At 46.5% G+C, this 15,374-nt stretch overlaps 1 protein-coding gene across 26 annotated transcripts in view; it reads left to right on the plus strand.

The window, feature by feature from the left end:
• The window catches only part of CAMK2G (calcium/calmodulin dependent protein kinase II gamma), a 2,374,050-nt gene that overhangs the window by 676,104 nt on the left and 1,682,572 nt on the right, over window positions 1–15,374 (plus strand). The window lies entirely within an intron of this gene.

The following is a 15,374-nucleotide window of genomic DNA, read 5'->3' on the forward strand; positions in this document are numbered from 1 at the left end:
TCTCCTCCTCGCTCCTGTCCTTGACTACTCAACTCCTCCTTCTTCGAGACTTCAACATCCACCTGAATGCCTCCTGTCCTCCCTCTGGGCCCTTTCGTGACCTCTGCAACTCTCTCTCACTCACTAGTCTCTCCTCTGGCCCGACTCACTCTGCAGGGCACACTCTGGATGTTCTTATCTCCTCTGACCTTCCCCTCTCTATCCCCCTCTCCACTCTGCTCTCCTGGAGTGATCACTTTCTCCCATCCTCTCAGCTCACCCTCCCTACTCCTCAGGCGAAGCCACCTCCATCACTGCCACCCACCTTCTTGGTCATCCGACCCATGAAGCGCGTGTCAGTTGAGGCTGTCGCCACCACCTTCTTACCCCGTCCTCCCCCTTTGGGTGACTCTCACCCTGACACAGCCCTCTCGGATACTCTTGATATCCTTGCCCCTGTCGTGAGAATCCGCATGAAGCCCAAAGCCAAGTGTAACTCCTGGTATGACTCAGATCTCGTCACCCTAAAACGCAAGTGCAGGGTGGCCGAGAGGAAATTTCATGCTTCATGGTCATCCTCCGACAAACTGGCCTGTTGCCTGCTGCAAAGGCAATACCGACTCTCCCTCCTTACCAGGAATAGAGCTCAAATCCAAGCCCGCATCTCTGGGGCTTCTAACAACTCGGCTGAACTCTTCAAAATCTGCAAGGAACTGGCCAATCCTGCCTCAGTCTCTATCTCTCCTGTACCTTCCCAGGCCCTCTGCACAGCACTGGCTTCTCACTTCATTTCTAAAACTTAAGACATCCTGTCCTCACTCTCCTCCTAACGCCTCCCTCCCTCCATTCCCTGCTCCTCCTCTGGCCCTTCTGCAGCCACCCCCCACCCCTTCCTTCTCTGCCTTTCCCCTTTTCTCTGCAGACAACGTTTCTAGACAAGTCCGATCTATGAAAGTCTCGTCGAAACAGGTTCACCCCTGTTCCTCCAAAACTATCAAAGACCACATTGACTCCCTGGCTCCCCTCCTGGCTGATTTCTGTAATCACTCCTTCGCCACTGGAGTCTTCCCATCCCCCTGAAGCACTCCCTTGTGCACTCTCTTCTTAAGAAACCTGCGGCCGACCCCTCCTGCCTGGGTAACTATCGCCCAATCTCCATCACCCGCTTCCTGGGCAAACTCCTGGAGAAACTGGTCATCACCCAGCTTAATCCCCACACCAAATCTGTTGGTTGTCTTCATGACCATCAGTCTGGCTTCAGAGCTGCCTTAAGCATGGAAACTGCTCTCCTGAACATCCGTGAAGACCTATTCTCTAACCTAGATTCCAACACCCCCTGTGTCCTCATCTTACTTGATCTCTCTTCTACATTTGACGCGGTCAACCATGCCATCCTGCTCAACTGTCTCAGTGATAACCTGGGTATCACCGGTCAGGCCCTGGCATGGCTGGACTATTGCAACAGCCTCTTTCTAAATCTGCCTGCTTCTACTCTGTCCTCTCAACTCATCCAGAACAGGACTGTGAGCCTTGTCCTTGGCCTCAAGTGTTGGGGAGAATTCTCTCTAGGCTGAATTTCCTAACCTAGTGAGTCCCCCAGCAGCTTTGCTGGATTTCTGGAGTTAGTTTTTTTCTCCTGCCAAGAGTGAGACTCTTTTTCTCCCACTCTTGGACATGATTTATGGTGTTCCTTTGACTGTTAATGTGTTTTATGGGCAATGGGGTCCTTTACTCCATAGGGTCTCATGTGTTTTTACTATGTGTGTTACACAGCACCCTCCGTGCAGTAACACAGGGGTGTCATAGTGACACCCCACCATAGACTCCATTCCCTGGGACTGACTACTGTTTCCCAGGACATGTAAAGTCTCTGTTGGCTTTACTAGTCCCAAGTTATTAACAGAAACCAGTACAAACCATCATATTGTGGAGGTACTGGTCGGGGCAATTCGATTGCCCCAGGGTCTGTTAGTCGAGAGGGCACGTCTCCGTCCCCCCTGATCGAGTTTTGGCTGGTGGCAGTGGAAACTACTTTTTATATTCGACCGCAAATATTTCCCTATGGGATTTTCCCATTGTTCGAGGATACCAACTTTAATTATTTAATTCTCATAGCCTCGAACATACCGCCGGTTTATTTAATTAATATTAAGTCGCTGGTTGGTATTTTTTGCCAGGACTCGATTCTAAAATGGCGTTTGTGTTCTCTTCTGTGACTCCAACCCAAGTCGAGCCCTTTGTTCCACTTTTTGGCGGGCTTCTCCACAGAAGCCTCCAAAAGTGGTGCCACTCTGTCTGGGTACCACGGGGGATGTGGGAGGGGGTTTAGGCACCCTGGACTGAGTTACCTTAGTAACTCAAGTCGCACTCTTGTGTGATTGGCCCACCACTTAGCATGTTTGATTGACAGCTAGGCTGAGTGAATGGGGGTATGCTGCATAAAAGCAGGGCTTTGGGGACTGGAACTTCAGAAGTCGCCACAGGACCTCAGAATCCGACGAGGGAGAAGCTGAGCCGAACTGCCACGACGACACCACCGGTGGAGCCCTGCGGAACCGACTCACCACTTCCCGACGACAGAGAAGATCTCCCGGCTGGAGAGGCTTCTTCCCCTGACTGGTGGGCACAACCAGTTTACCTTCTTTCTTCGCACCCCAGATCGGTTTGTGGTCGAACTGCCCGTGCCAAGCACCCCGGCGGCCAGATAGCCACTTACCACTGAAGCGCGAATCAACGGACCGCTCCTTGTACCTGAGAAACTCTGCGGCTGGTTTCTTCCCTGGCAGTGCAACAGACTCCTGTCTTCCTCCCCGACGAGCTCCTCTCTTCCCCTGGACGAAGCACCGACTTGCATCTGCTGCCAGGAACAACTGCCCCCGCTGGAGTATTCTCACCACTATAAGGTACCGTGTCTGCCAGGCCTCCCTATCTAAAGATTGCTACAAGGTAATAATAACCCCTTAACCTTCTGGACTGGGCTGGCCGCCTTGACCCTCTAACTGGTCCCTTTCTTTGGTCCAACTCCTTTTTGAACCATTACAAGAGTTTTTTGCACTGCAACCGTGTGACCTTGGACACATTTCATTTTGATCCTCTTAAAGCAGATCCGGCCTACTGACTCTGAATTCACGGTGTTACTTTGCCTTCCTCTCTTGTTGTGTTCGTGAAAAAGTGTTGGGATCTGTTTCATTTTATTCTCTGCATTTCTCTCCCTTTTTAAAACAAATTATTAGAGTGCCATCTACGTTAAGCGCTCACCGCTGTCTGAAAATAAGTGGGGCTTTACTTAAGACTTGTCTAATATTCTTTTAAGGGAGTGTATATCTTTTAGTGACCGTGTTTTTGAATTGCTTACTATTGGTGCCTGTGTATTTTTCTAGATGTGGTTTTAAATAAATAATTATATCTCTTTTACACCAAGCCCTGGTCATTGTTTACTTGTTCTACTGTGTTCTCTTGAGCTATTGTGAATACTCTGTATACTCCCTAACTCTTCTTGAGGGAAGTCTGACTGCTCAGCCACAGCTACCAAGTGAATCTGTGTGTTACAGACTGCTACCAAGTGGGTTTGCTGCCAAACACCTGTAGTCCTAAATCTTTTGCAGTGGTCCCAGAGGGAACTGCACAGGTTTCTGCCTAACACCAAGCCCAGGGATCGTATATCTCCAGGACTGAAATCTCTGAACTGGCTCCCAGTGGCTGCGAGGATTAAGTTCAAAACCCTCTGCATTGTCCACAAGGCCTTCTGGGGCCTCAATACCTTCAACTCTCTCTTCCTACATTGCTTCCTTCTCATGCTCTTTGCCTCCAACTCCCTCAGGGTCAGTCGCTTCTCCAAGCAACGAGTTGGTGGTAGATCTTTCTTCGGCTGGGGCCTCCCTCGTTAACAGCCGCCCTGAAACTTGAGGAGAATCATCTACGGTTCTGGAAGCACCTCCAAACCATTCTTTACATCTGATTTTTCTCCTCCTCTCCCCTGCTGACTTTCCTGGCTCAAACTGCACTGGTTACCTGGCCGCCCTCTGATCTCGTGCCCAGTTACCCTCTACGCCAGTTGCACACCTGCACTGCCTTCCTGGCAACCCCTGCACTTGGGGACTGTTTTCTGTATCCCTACAGTCCCACTAGCAGCACTTGATGTCTGCACTTAACCTTACACTTGCCACCAGCTGGATATCAGGTAATATTATCGCCACCATAAATATCGCCGTACATATGGTCGTCGGGAACGGCCATAGGTGATATTTTTGGTGGGGATAATTTATGGGGTAAATGGATGGGGGGGGATTGCGGGTGTGTCCCCCGCTCCCTTAAAAAATATATGGGGGTTGCGGAGTTGTCCCCCACAGGTTCCATGGGGTAATATCGGCGCAAAAATATGGCGTTAATTTTTATAGCGATATTTTGGCGGTGATATTATCACATGAACCACCAGCTGTCTGTACTTTTACTTGTTTATTCTTTTATCCCATGTACTGCACTGTCCCCTCTTCCCGCACTTTCCCCCTTCACCCTCACCATGCACTTGCATGATCTGAATGACAAATGGCCTAGTAGGATCGTTGTCTGTCTTCCCTCGGTTTCCCCCTCCCTTGCCTCGTCGCACCTTGAAACACTTGTCTATAGGCCCATTATAAATGCCATATCAGGTCTTCGATGGAGGATTTCTTGAGGTAGATCTGTGTGTTATCTGCATATTGGTGAATGTGGATGTTGTGTGAAGAGGGGAGCGTTCCGAGCGGTTCCATGTGACGATTGAAGATGACCGGGGACAGGAGGGCTTCTTGCAGGACTTCACAGGTGCTTTATGCAATGCAAGGATGGAAACCGTAAAGGGTCAAATCACTGCAGCCACTTTTCTAGAGATTTTCATAGTTTCATGATGCCAGGGAGGGTAATGTGCATCCCTTTTGTGGGATTGCCTGCCTTCTAAGGGGTGATCTTGCTTGCTCTGTCCTCTAGCAGGTGTTCAGTGTAGCTGGCTCACCACCCTAGTCCCAAAGGGCATAAAGCTGAGGAAAATAGGCCAGGCTGGTGCAAGAACATTGGAAGCCTCCTTTTGTAGCACACAGTCAGTCATCCTACCATTACCAGCCGCGCGGGTTTCACAGCGTGAAAGGATGAGGCAGAGCTGCAGCCTCTGCCATCAAATTAGGTGCCGATCCATGTTCCCTCCCATGCGTCCCCAGTCGGGGGGCGGGGGGGAGGGTTACATAACACTCTTGGCCCAATAAGGGGAGGGAATAACCTCAGACTGCTGGGTCATAGATACTGTGGCCAAAGGATACGGTTTTCCTTGAAACACCTCGCCACCGTCCACTGTCTGTATGACGAATGTCCTCCGAACACCTCCACATCCTCCAGGAGGCTATCCAAATCCTATTACAGAAGGGAGCTATCAAGCTAGCTGATTACCTTCATGCATGGAACAAAATCAAGGTATTTATTCAATGTACTTCCTTGTTCCAAAGAAAGATCTAACAATGTGCTCAGTGCTGGACCTGCGCCTTGCAAAACCGCATGTCAAGCCTAAAAAATTCAGGATGAGACAACGCTGCAGGAGGTCATCCGACTATTGAAAATGGGGATTACATGGCAAATTTGAACATGAAAGATGCATACTTTCATATTTCAATGTTGCAAGCGCACAAAAAATAACTGATTCAAATTGGGAAACAAGCACTACCAATTCAAGGTGCTACCGTTCACCATTGCATCAGCCCCCAGGGTATTCACAAAGGTCCTAGCAGTGGTGGCCATCCACTTGCACCCTTAAATAGACTGTCTAATTACTGCCGACTCAAAACACTCAGCAAACTATCAATCTGCTGTTCCAATTGGACTTCTCCATAAACTAAAAGAAGTTGAGTCTAGTGCCCAGCAAAGGAAAGCAATTTCTGGGGGCACTAATCAAAACAGACTGTCTAGTCTACCCCTCCGAAGAGGGTCCAAAACATGCTGTTTCAAACACCCCAGTATGTAGACGGTCGTCAAGTGACGGTACAAAAGGCAATGCCTCTGCTGGGAATGATGGCTTCCTGCATCTACCTAGTTGTTAGTAAAACAATGGTCGCAAGCAAGGGGGTTGTGGGACATTCTAGTGGTGTGCTCGCAACCTCTGGTTCCATCGCTACTGTGGTGGAACAGAGACAATCTGGTAAGGGGGATAAGGGGCTAGCCTTTCCGCACACCAGAGATCAAGGCCACTCTCACAACAGACGCATCGATGACTGGTTGGGGCGCTCACTTCCTCCATCTCACTGCTCACGGCTTAGACACTGGAGGTAACCAGGAAGCACATCAACCTTCTCGAACTACTAGCGATTCTCAAAGCACGTCGAGCATTCAAAACTCAGCTTGCTCACAAAACCTTACAGACAGTCCCATGGCGATGTTTTATGTAAACAAACCGGGGGGGGGGATATTATTTATTTTATTTATTTATTACATTTATATAGCGCGCAGACAGCCCAGGGGCATTGTGGCACTGTTACTTGTAAGGAAAACTTAGTTACAATGGGTACAGGTTGTGCCTTGGGTTACAGTGAGGCAGTGACCTGTGACCAGATATAGGTGGTGTCATACCACGTAGTGCATCATACATGACATTCATGAGGGCTAGGCCATATGTTTGTTAGATGAACAGGGTCGTTTTCAAGGCTTTCCGAAAGGGGGCCAGTGAGGGTTCAGAGCGCAGGGAGCTAGGGAGGGTGTTCCAGTATACGGCAGCGAGGTACGGGAAGCTGGAGCCCCCTGTTCTGGCTCTTTTTACCCTGGGTACTGAGAGCATGCTGGCATAGGGTGACCTAGTGGGTCTTGCGGAGGAGACCGGGTGGATCCTCTGGGAAAGGTACATTTGGGCGGCAAGATAGACACATTTGTGGGTGATGCTTAGCGCTTTGAATAAGATCCTTTCCTTTATGGGGAGCCAGTGGGATGCTTTTCTGGCAGCAGTGATGTGCTCTCTCTTGGCAATGCCTTGTGCAGCACGCAGGGCACTGTTCTGTATTACTTGGAGCTTCTCAAGGTTTTTGTTGGAGGTCCCTAGGAAGAGAATATTGCAGTAATCAAGCCGCGAGCCAGTTATGGCCTTGGCTATGTTAGTGCACGTTTCTTTTGACAGATAAGGTCTGATTGCATTAAGGAGTTTTGCATGGTAAGCAGCAGAGGAGGCGATGGAGTTTACTTGTCTGGTCATGGATAGGTTGGAGTCTAAGTAGACGCCTAGTGTTTTTACTGTGTCTAGTACTGGGATCCTGATTGAGTCAATAGTGAAGTGACTAAACTGTGCGTCAAGTTTCTTGATGGTGTCAGGGGAGCCTATGAGTAGGAGCTCAGTTTTGTCGGAGTTCAGGCAGAGGCCGTTGATAGCCATCCACATTTGGATTGTGTTGTAAATGTTGTTTCATTCATTCTGCAGGGCAGTCCAAACTAGCCCAGAACATATGGTGGTGGGCAGCGCAACACATGTTCCTAGTGGCACAACAGGTTAACCCAATTATCTGCCAGATGTACTAAGCAGGAGTACAATACTACCCTCGGAGCACAATTGACAACTAAACACAGCTGTGCTAAATAACATCTTCTCAAAGTGGGGGTTCCATGAGAGAGACCTTTTAGCAACCCTGGTTAACGTGCAATGCCAAGATTACGTGCGGATCCAAGGGGAACGCACTTCTGATGAACTGGTCAGGGGAATTTGCATACACTTTTCCCTGACACCTATGCTTAACAAGATGGCCCACAAGCTACACCGAGAACAAGCAACACCCATCCTAATAGCTCCATTGTGAGCCCACCAGACCAGGTTCTCACACTTACAAATGATGTCCCTGTGTCCTCCGATGAAACTACCCTGCGCGGACAACCAGCTGACCCAGGATCTGGGAACAACACTGCACCCGTGACCTCAGAAGCTGAAGTTAGCAGCATGGATCCTGAGGTCATAGAATTTGGTAATCTTAACCCAGAATAAAGATGCATGGAAATACTCGAGGAGGCACCCAAGCCTAACGCACAGCACTGCTATTTTAACAAATGGCAACGCTTTGTGTTACTGTGCAGAACAGTCTCTCAATCCAACCGATTGTTCACCCACTAATATAGTCAATTCTGATGCTTGTTAATCGGCTTAGAATCGCATGCTGTGCATATAGTCCCACATCCAGTGGTAACCGGAGAGTATTACATCTCGTCTTTCGAGGATCGAAAGGGGACGTCGACAAGGGCGTACCTGTAACATTATCCCTAACGTGAAGTGTAGTGTACCCAAAATCTCTCGCGTGTTGCGGTCCCTCAGATTGTTTTTTTCTGCCGTGCTATCTGGTCGCCTTAATGCAGAGCTCTTCATAAGACCAATGCGTTATTGTTAAATTTCTCGACCTTCGGTTGTTTGTTCTTATTGTCACTCCCCCCCACCCCCGATGGTTGATTCCTGTGCCACTGCCGACTACGGACAGCTGTTGATCCAACAGGCAAGTTGGATGCTTCGGTGGTGCCCGCTGATTGTTTGGATCAGCAGCCCTTGCCGTGACCGCAGCATGCGTCCGGGCAGTCTAAAATTAAGGGCGCTAGCACCAAAACACACGCGGCCTTCGATACACATCAGAAGAAAGCGCTGACACCGCTTAAGGCCCAGGTTGCGCCGAAAACTGCCAGTCTGCCGCGCAATCTCCGCCTCTACCGCCACACCTCCCTGTAACCCTGAGCATCAGCAATAGTATCTCACGGATCGCTTCGGCGGTGAAACACAATGAACAGTCAAAAGATACGACGAAACAGAAGGAACGACCCAGAGACTCGTTTTAAGACACGTCACAAAACCCGGAACCTCGAAAGGATTACACCTATTGCCCTTTGTCGTTATCTAAGACTTTAGGGGAAAAATATCGATGTTCTAGAGAGGAAGATCATCAGGAGGACCCCTTTCCTCCCCTGGCCGGCCTGCTTTTTGTTCATCATCATGGACCACAGAGGTTTTAGGGGAGCATGAACAGACTGGAGAAGTTTGTTGAATTCTCAGAAAAGTTTGCTCCAAAGAGGCCTAGGGTGGAGTTCCCTTATACGCCTATTGCCAAGTTTCAGAGGACCTTTGATGATCCTCATGAACAGAATGTTTTTGACCTCACTGATGAGGTTCCTGTGGAAACATATCTACAGGATGATTTTTCAGACCCGATCGATCCTGCAGATCACATGGAGGGTTGGGAGGACAACCATCCGGTTGATGATATACCTTTTGACAACTTGTGTAGGGATTCCCCTCCTACCACACCGTCCATGGATGTTCAAATGGTGTGTAACGCTATCTTAAAGAATGCAGCAGAAAATTTCCAAATCGCCACACAGGAGGCTGTGCCTGATTCAGATTTTCTTGAAGACATGTTAAAGTAAATGCCTCCTGCCAGTTAGGCCATTCCATTACTGAACTCTGACATCCGGCCCCTTCATTGTTAACACCAGCTCAGACGAGGGCGGTTAATCCCAGAGTACAGAATTTGTTTAGGCCTTCTTCTTCCGACCCCCTTTACATCAGCGGGCATGCCACTCCAGATTCCCTGGTACTTACAACATAGAGGAAGAGGGCGGATGTCCCCCTGTCCACAGGTGAGAGACTGCCTTATAAAGAATGCAAAAAGTTGTACGCACTGGGAAAGAGGGTTACGACTGTGGCAGCATTTTCCACACGCATCGCCAACACCACACTGTTGGCTAGCTATTCAGACGTCCAATGGAACCTGCTGCAAGAGGGCCTTCAAGAGGTGCCTGAACTGATGCAGGCTTGTCTGTTTGCTATCATATCTGAGGGCAAGCAGGTGAACCACAATATTCTTAGAAATACTTTGGATGTGGCTGAAACATCAGGCAGAACTTTAGCCCAGGGTACTCTACTAAAACGGCACGCCTGGTTGAGTAACTCCGGGTTTAAGCCTGAAACCTAGGCATCCTTAATAAACCAGCATATTGAGGCTACCAATTTGTTCAGCAAGGCCGTTGATGAGGCACTTGAGAAAGCAAAGAAGTTGCATATGACTCAAGACCTTGAGCCCGATTACCCAAAAACCTTCCCAACAGAGAGGGGGCACCTCCCGTTGTTCCTTTTGTGCGCAATCTTGCTCCCTTCACAACCAGTATAATTCAGGAAACAACTGGTCCTCAGGACAAGGATCTAACACCACCACATATCCACCTAGAGGATAACGATGTGGGAAGGGTCCTCAATGGCAAGCCCCCACCAGGTCAACCATGAAACGAAAGACTCAGACGAGTCGACAAGCACTGAGATTCCTGGAAATGCCCATGTAGATGGCACGGATGAGACGGTTCGAGTTTTTGGGGAGAGAGGGGGGCGGAAGGGGGGGGAGGAAGGAGAATAACACTGTATAATATGATGTAAAATGATAATTGATGACCAGCAAATCGCGCTCCTCCCTGGTAATAGTACAAAACTTCAGTTTTGTAAGAGATACATTAGGACTTTTTTATGAAATTCAAGAACAGTTCATGTGTTGATAATGTTTATTGGCACACTGAATCAGCCGACACGTGTTTCGACAGCAGCGTCGTTCTCAAGGCTGATATAGGTAAGACAAGTGATTTTCATATGACCCAAGTTATTATTTACATGTTTTGTTGATGTTACCAATATAAAGTAAAGATTTCAAAATGTTTGCAAAAATCCACATAGGTAATGATAATTCATATAGACAATATCCATCATTGTATATAACATTAGTTGGTAAGTATGAACGTAAAATGTGAAGTTCACATACCCAATGAAGTTGATCAATGAATAATGTTGCAGAGCGGAGCAAGAGAGAAGAAGGGATTGATGTGATTAATTTACAGATGTGACATGCATTGTACATGCGCAAGCAGCACCCCCCAGTGACACCAATGTGTGCTATCCTAAATCTGTACACTGGTAGCTTACAAGTGTAATAGCCCGCTAAAGGGAGTGAGGCAAAGAAGCATAACTATAGTTATGTCCTCTTCACAGTGATGTTATTACATATGTGATATATACTTGAACAGTTCTATTATTGGTTATTAATAGAAGTCGAAATTGGTCTCTGTATTAAAGGAATGACGTCTCACCTTCACAAGTTTGTCACTGTGGACTAAATTCAAAAACGAAAATCTAGCTGAATGTTTTCTGATGTGATTCATCCGATAGGATTGTTTCACCTGATAATTGTCTAAATGAACAGGAAAACATACACTGTAGTCGATCATTGTGTGAGTATTATTTAGAATCTAAATTTAATTACACTCGAATATAAATATTCTCACCAATTGGAGATTATAATGTCCAGGCTGTTAATTGGTAGAGGCGATCTGAATACAATAGCTTCCATGCTCAATATTGTCTCATTATTTTGGGTAACCTGCCATATATAGAAGTGTATATATAAGGATGTGCAGACAGTGGTTTTGCTACATCATAGCATCACCATGTTAGAACGGCTTTCTAATTTAAAATTATTAATGAGTGTTAGGCAGAAACCTGTGCAGTTCCCTTAGGGAACACTGCAAAAGATTTAGGACTACAGGTGTTAGCAGTAAACCCACTTGGTAGCACTCTGTACCACCCAGATTTACCTGGTAGCTGTGGCCGAGCAGTCAGACTTCCCTCAAGAAGAGTTAGGCAGTATGCAAAGTATACACAATAGGCACTCAGACACACCAATACAAGCAAACACTGACCAGAGCTTTGGTATCAAAGTATATAATTATTTATTTAAAAACACACTGTTTGAAACACTCCAGCACTCTTGTTGTAAAATATTCTAAACACAGTTACTATTGTAATATATACACCTCTTTTTCCTTAACAGATAAGTCACAGTAAAACACCACTTATTTTCATACAGAGGTGAGCGCTTAACTAGATGGCACTCCAATAAGTTTGTGAGAAAGGGAGGGAAAAAGACAGAATATGGAAAGGTACAGCACTCTAAGATTCAAGAACACTGTTAGCAAGGCAGAAGAGCAAAAGTCACTGGTGAGCCAAAGTCCAAAGGCTGGGCCCACTCTTAGAGAGAGCAGAGCACAAATGCGCCCAAGATCACACAGTTACACTAGGCTTAGAAAGTCTTGCAGAGGGTTCAAAAAGAGTTTAGAGAGGCTTTAGGAAAGTTTAGCCAGGGTGTCCCAGGCTAACCCATGTTCGAAAGCCGGGGGATAAATCTACCCCGTACAGTCGGTAGCAAGGGAAGCCAGGCGGGACACGGTACCTTAAGTGGGAAGGATCCTCCAGCAGTGGCAGTTGTTCCTGGCAGTGGGTGCAAGTCGCGTCGACGTCCAGGGGAAGAGAAGATCTCGACTTGGAGGAAAGATGAAGGACGTTGCACTACCAGGGAAGAAACCAGCCGCAGAGTTTTCCGGTTAAAGGTGGTACCTTTGTTCGCAGTCGTGGTAAAACGTGGTATCCCGGTTGCGGCCACGAGGTACGTCGGGAATGCGAAAAGACGGTGAAACTAGTTATCCTCACCAGTCAAAGGAAGAAGACTCTCCGGCGGGAGATCTCCTCTGTCGTTGGGAAAAGTGATGAGACGGTCCAGCAGGGCTCCACCGGTGGTGGCGTCGTGGCAGGCCGGCTACGCTTCTCGCTCGTCGGATTCTTAGGTCCTGTGGCGACTTCTGAAGTTGCAGTCCCCAAAGCCCTGCTTTTATGCAGAAAACCCCCATTCACTCAGCCTAGCTGTCACTCAAACATGCTAAGTGGTGAGCCGGCCGGCTCACCACTTGGGCCAATCAGGACGCAGTGCGACTTGAGTTGCCTAGGCAACACAGTCCAGGGTGCCTAAATCCCCCTCCACCCCTCCTAAGTACCCCAGACAGAGTGGCACCACTTTGGAGGGCTTCTGTGGAGAAGCCCGCCAAAAAGTGGAACAAAGGGCTCGACTTGGGTTGGAGTCACAGAAGAGAACACAAACGCCATTTTAGAATCAAGTTTTGGCAAAAAATACCAACCGGAGAATTAATATTAATTAAATAAACCAGCGGTATGTTCGAGGCTACCGTAAATAATTAAATAAAGGTAGTAGCCTAAAACAATGGGAAATCCCATAGGAAAATATTTGCGGTTGAATATAAAAAGTAGTATCCACTGCCACCAGCCAAAACTCGATCAGGGGGACGGAGACGTGCCCCCTCGACTAACAGATCCTGGGGCAATTGAATTGCCCCAGCCAGTACGTCCACAATATGATGGTTTGTACTGGTTCTGTTCAGAATTTAAGACTAGTAAAGTCAATGGTGACTTTACATGCCTTGGGAGACAGTAGTCAGTCCCAGGGTATGGAGTCTATACTGGGGGGGTCACTATGACACCTCTGTGTTACTGCACTGAGGGTGCTGTGTAACACACATCACAAAAACACATGAACACCTATGGGGTGAAAGACCCCATAGCCCATTAAGCACATCTAGATTCAAAGAAACGCACTCAAATCATGCCCAAGAGTGAGGGTAAAAGAGTCTCACTCTTGGCAGGAGAAAAAATTAAACCCCAAAAATCCAGCAAAGCTGCTGGGGGACTCACTAGGTTAGGAAATTCAGCCTAAACAGAGAATTCTCCCTAACAATGACTTACGATATATCCGGGTTAAATCCCTGCAGCAGTTTTCTTTGGCAACGAAAAGACGCGCCGATCGCTGCGTCTTGTATGCTGAATGCGCAGCTGTTTGTACAGTGTATCGTGTGATGTGGTCGTGCATGCGTATAGCGGTCTATGCCGTTTGTATGCGCATGCTCCGTAGCTTGAATGAGTGTTCTTAAAATGCGCAGACGCGCTGCTGAGTCCCACTAGTGTTATATATACGCTCATGCGTATTTTGTACATTGGGCTATAGTAATTGAAGATATAGGGTAATTATAACCATCTCTACATATTGATGCATATGGGGAGCATACATTATATTTGGAGGTTGGGTGTCGAAGATATTGAACTTGAAATAATGTATTAAATATATTTAATGGTCTCTGTTATGTGCTGCCCGAGCAGTATAGTACACTTTATAATATTATTTGTAATGCAATAGTTTAAACTGGGATTGTTGCTCTGTAGATCTGTTGCCGTCCGTCATCAACCATTACAAATATAGTATAATCCTTGAATATATGCATGTAGAAATGGACCAGTAATGAACATATGTTTAGGTTAACATTAAAACATTATATACGATAGTTGTTTATCTATTATAGACCATGTTACATTCAAATGCGCCACAATATAATTTGTCCCATCGGCCTGTAGGAGAGCAAAAAATACACTATTTTACATCAAATGGTTGAATAATGGTCAAACATAGGTGTCCGTAATCATATTCTCTCAAAGAAATACAGTTTATGATCACTATACAATAAAGGTATAAATTCTTCCATAGTATCTGAATGATCATAAAAAAACATGCATCTCATGTTCACTATTCAGACCAATTAGGGTACAGCGGTAGAGACAAATGTATCTAGCTTCAATTTGTCCGAGTTGAAGGGTGATATCACCCCCTCTTTTTCCCCAACTTAACTTTTTAAGTCCAATAAAACAAATATTATCCTGGTTATCTTGTTAGTGTATATTTTGCCAGTGAATGGCAAGAGGTAATTTAGGGTCCTGATTACCCAAACTGGCAAAATGTTCACGTATTCTGAATCTCAGTTGTCTGATAGTTTACCCAATATAGGTCTTGTCACACACACATTTGAGTGCATAAACTACATGTGTAGTTCTGCAGTTAATAAAGTCCTTTATCTCCGTTTTATAGCCATTAATGGTGGTATATTTAGTTACACTGGTTTCTGCATATTTACACATCAAACAGGTTCCACATTTGTGTAAGCCTGCAGTTGTGGACAACCATGTTCCACTATTGCTCATAGGGTCATTGTTAATCCTTAAAAAGGATGGACTACTTTTATCTCGAATGGTTGTTGATCTAGTAAATATAAGTCTTGGTTTATCCATCAGATATGGCTTGATGTCTTTATCCAATAATAGAATATCCCAATGTCTGAGTAATAACTTGTAAAGAAATCTAGAGTCTCTAGAATACTTGGTAATAACATCAACAGTGTGTTGAACGCTAGAAACTTGTTTATTAGAATGCAGTGTCTTAGTTCTATCCAATGTACAGTATCTACTTAAACTCTTCTTGATGTTATTCTCTGAATAGCCTCTCGGCTTAAACCTTGTTGACAATAGTTCACGTTCTCGTTTGAAATCATCATCTTTGGTACAATTCCTACGGGCCCTGTAGAATTCACAGTTCGGGATATTCAGTATCGTTGAGGACCGGTGGCAACTGGTAGAGTAGAGAGTAGAGTTTGCCTCAGACGGTTTCCGAAAAGTCTTTGTATTGATGGCACTGTTTTCAATGAATATCGTAAGATCA

Source organism: Ambystoma mexicanum, chromosome 8, assembly GCF_040938575.1.
Source record: "Ambystoma mexicanum isolate Mex_15411 chromosome 8, UKY_AmexF1_1, whole genome shotgun sequence".
Lineage (NCBI taxonomy): Eukaryota > Metazoa > Chordata > Amphibia > Caudata > Ambystomatidae > Ambystoma > Ambystoma mexicanum.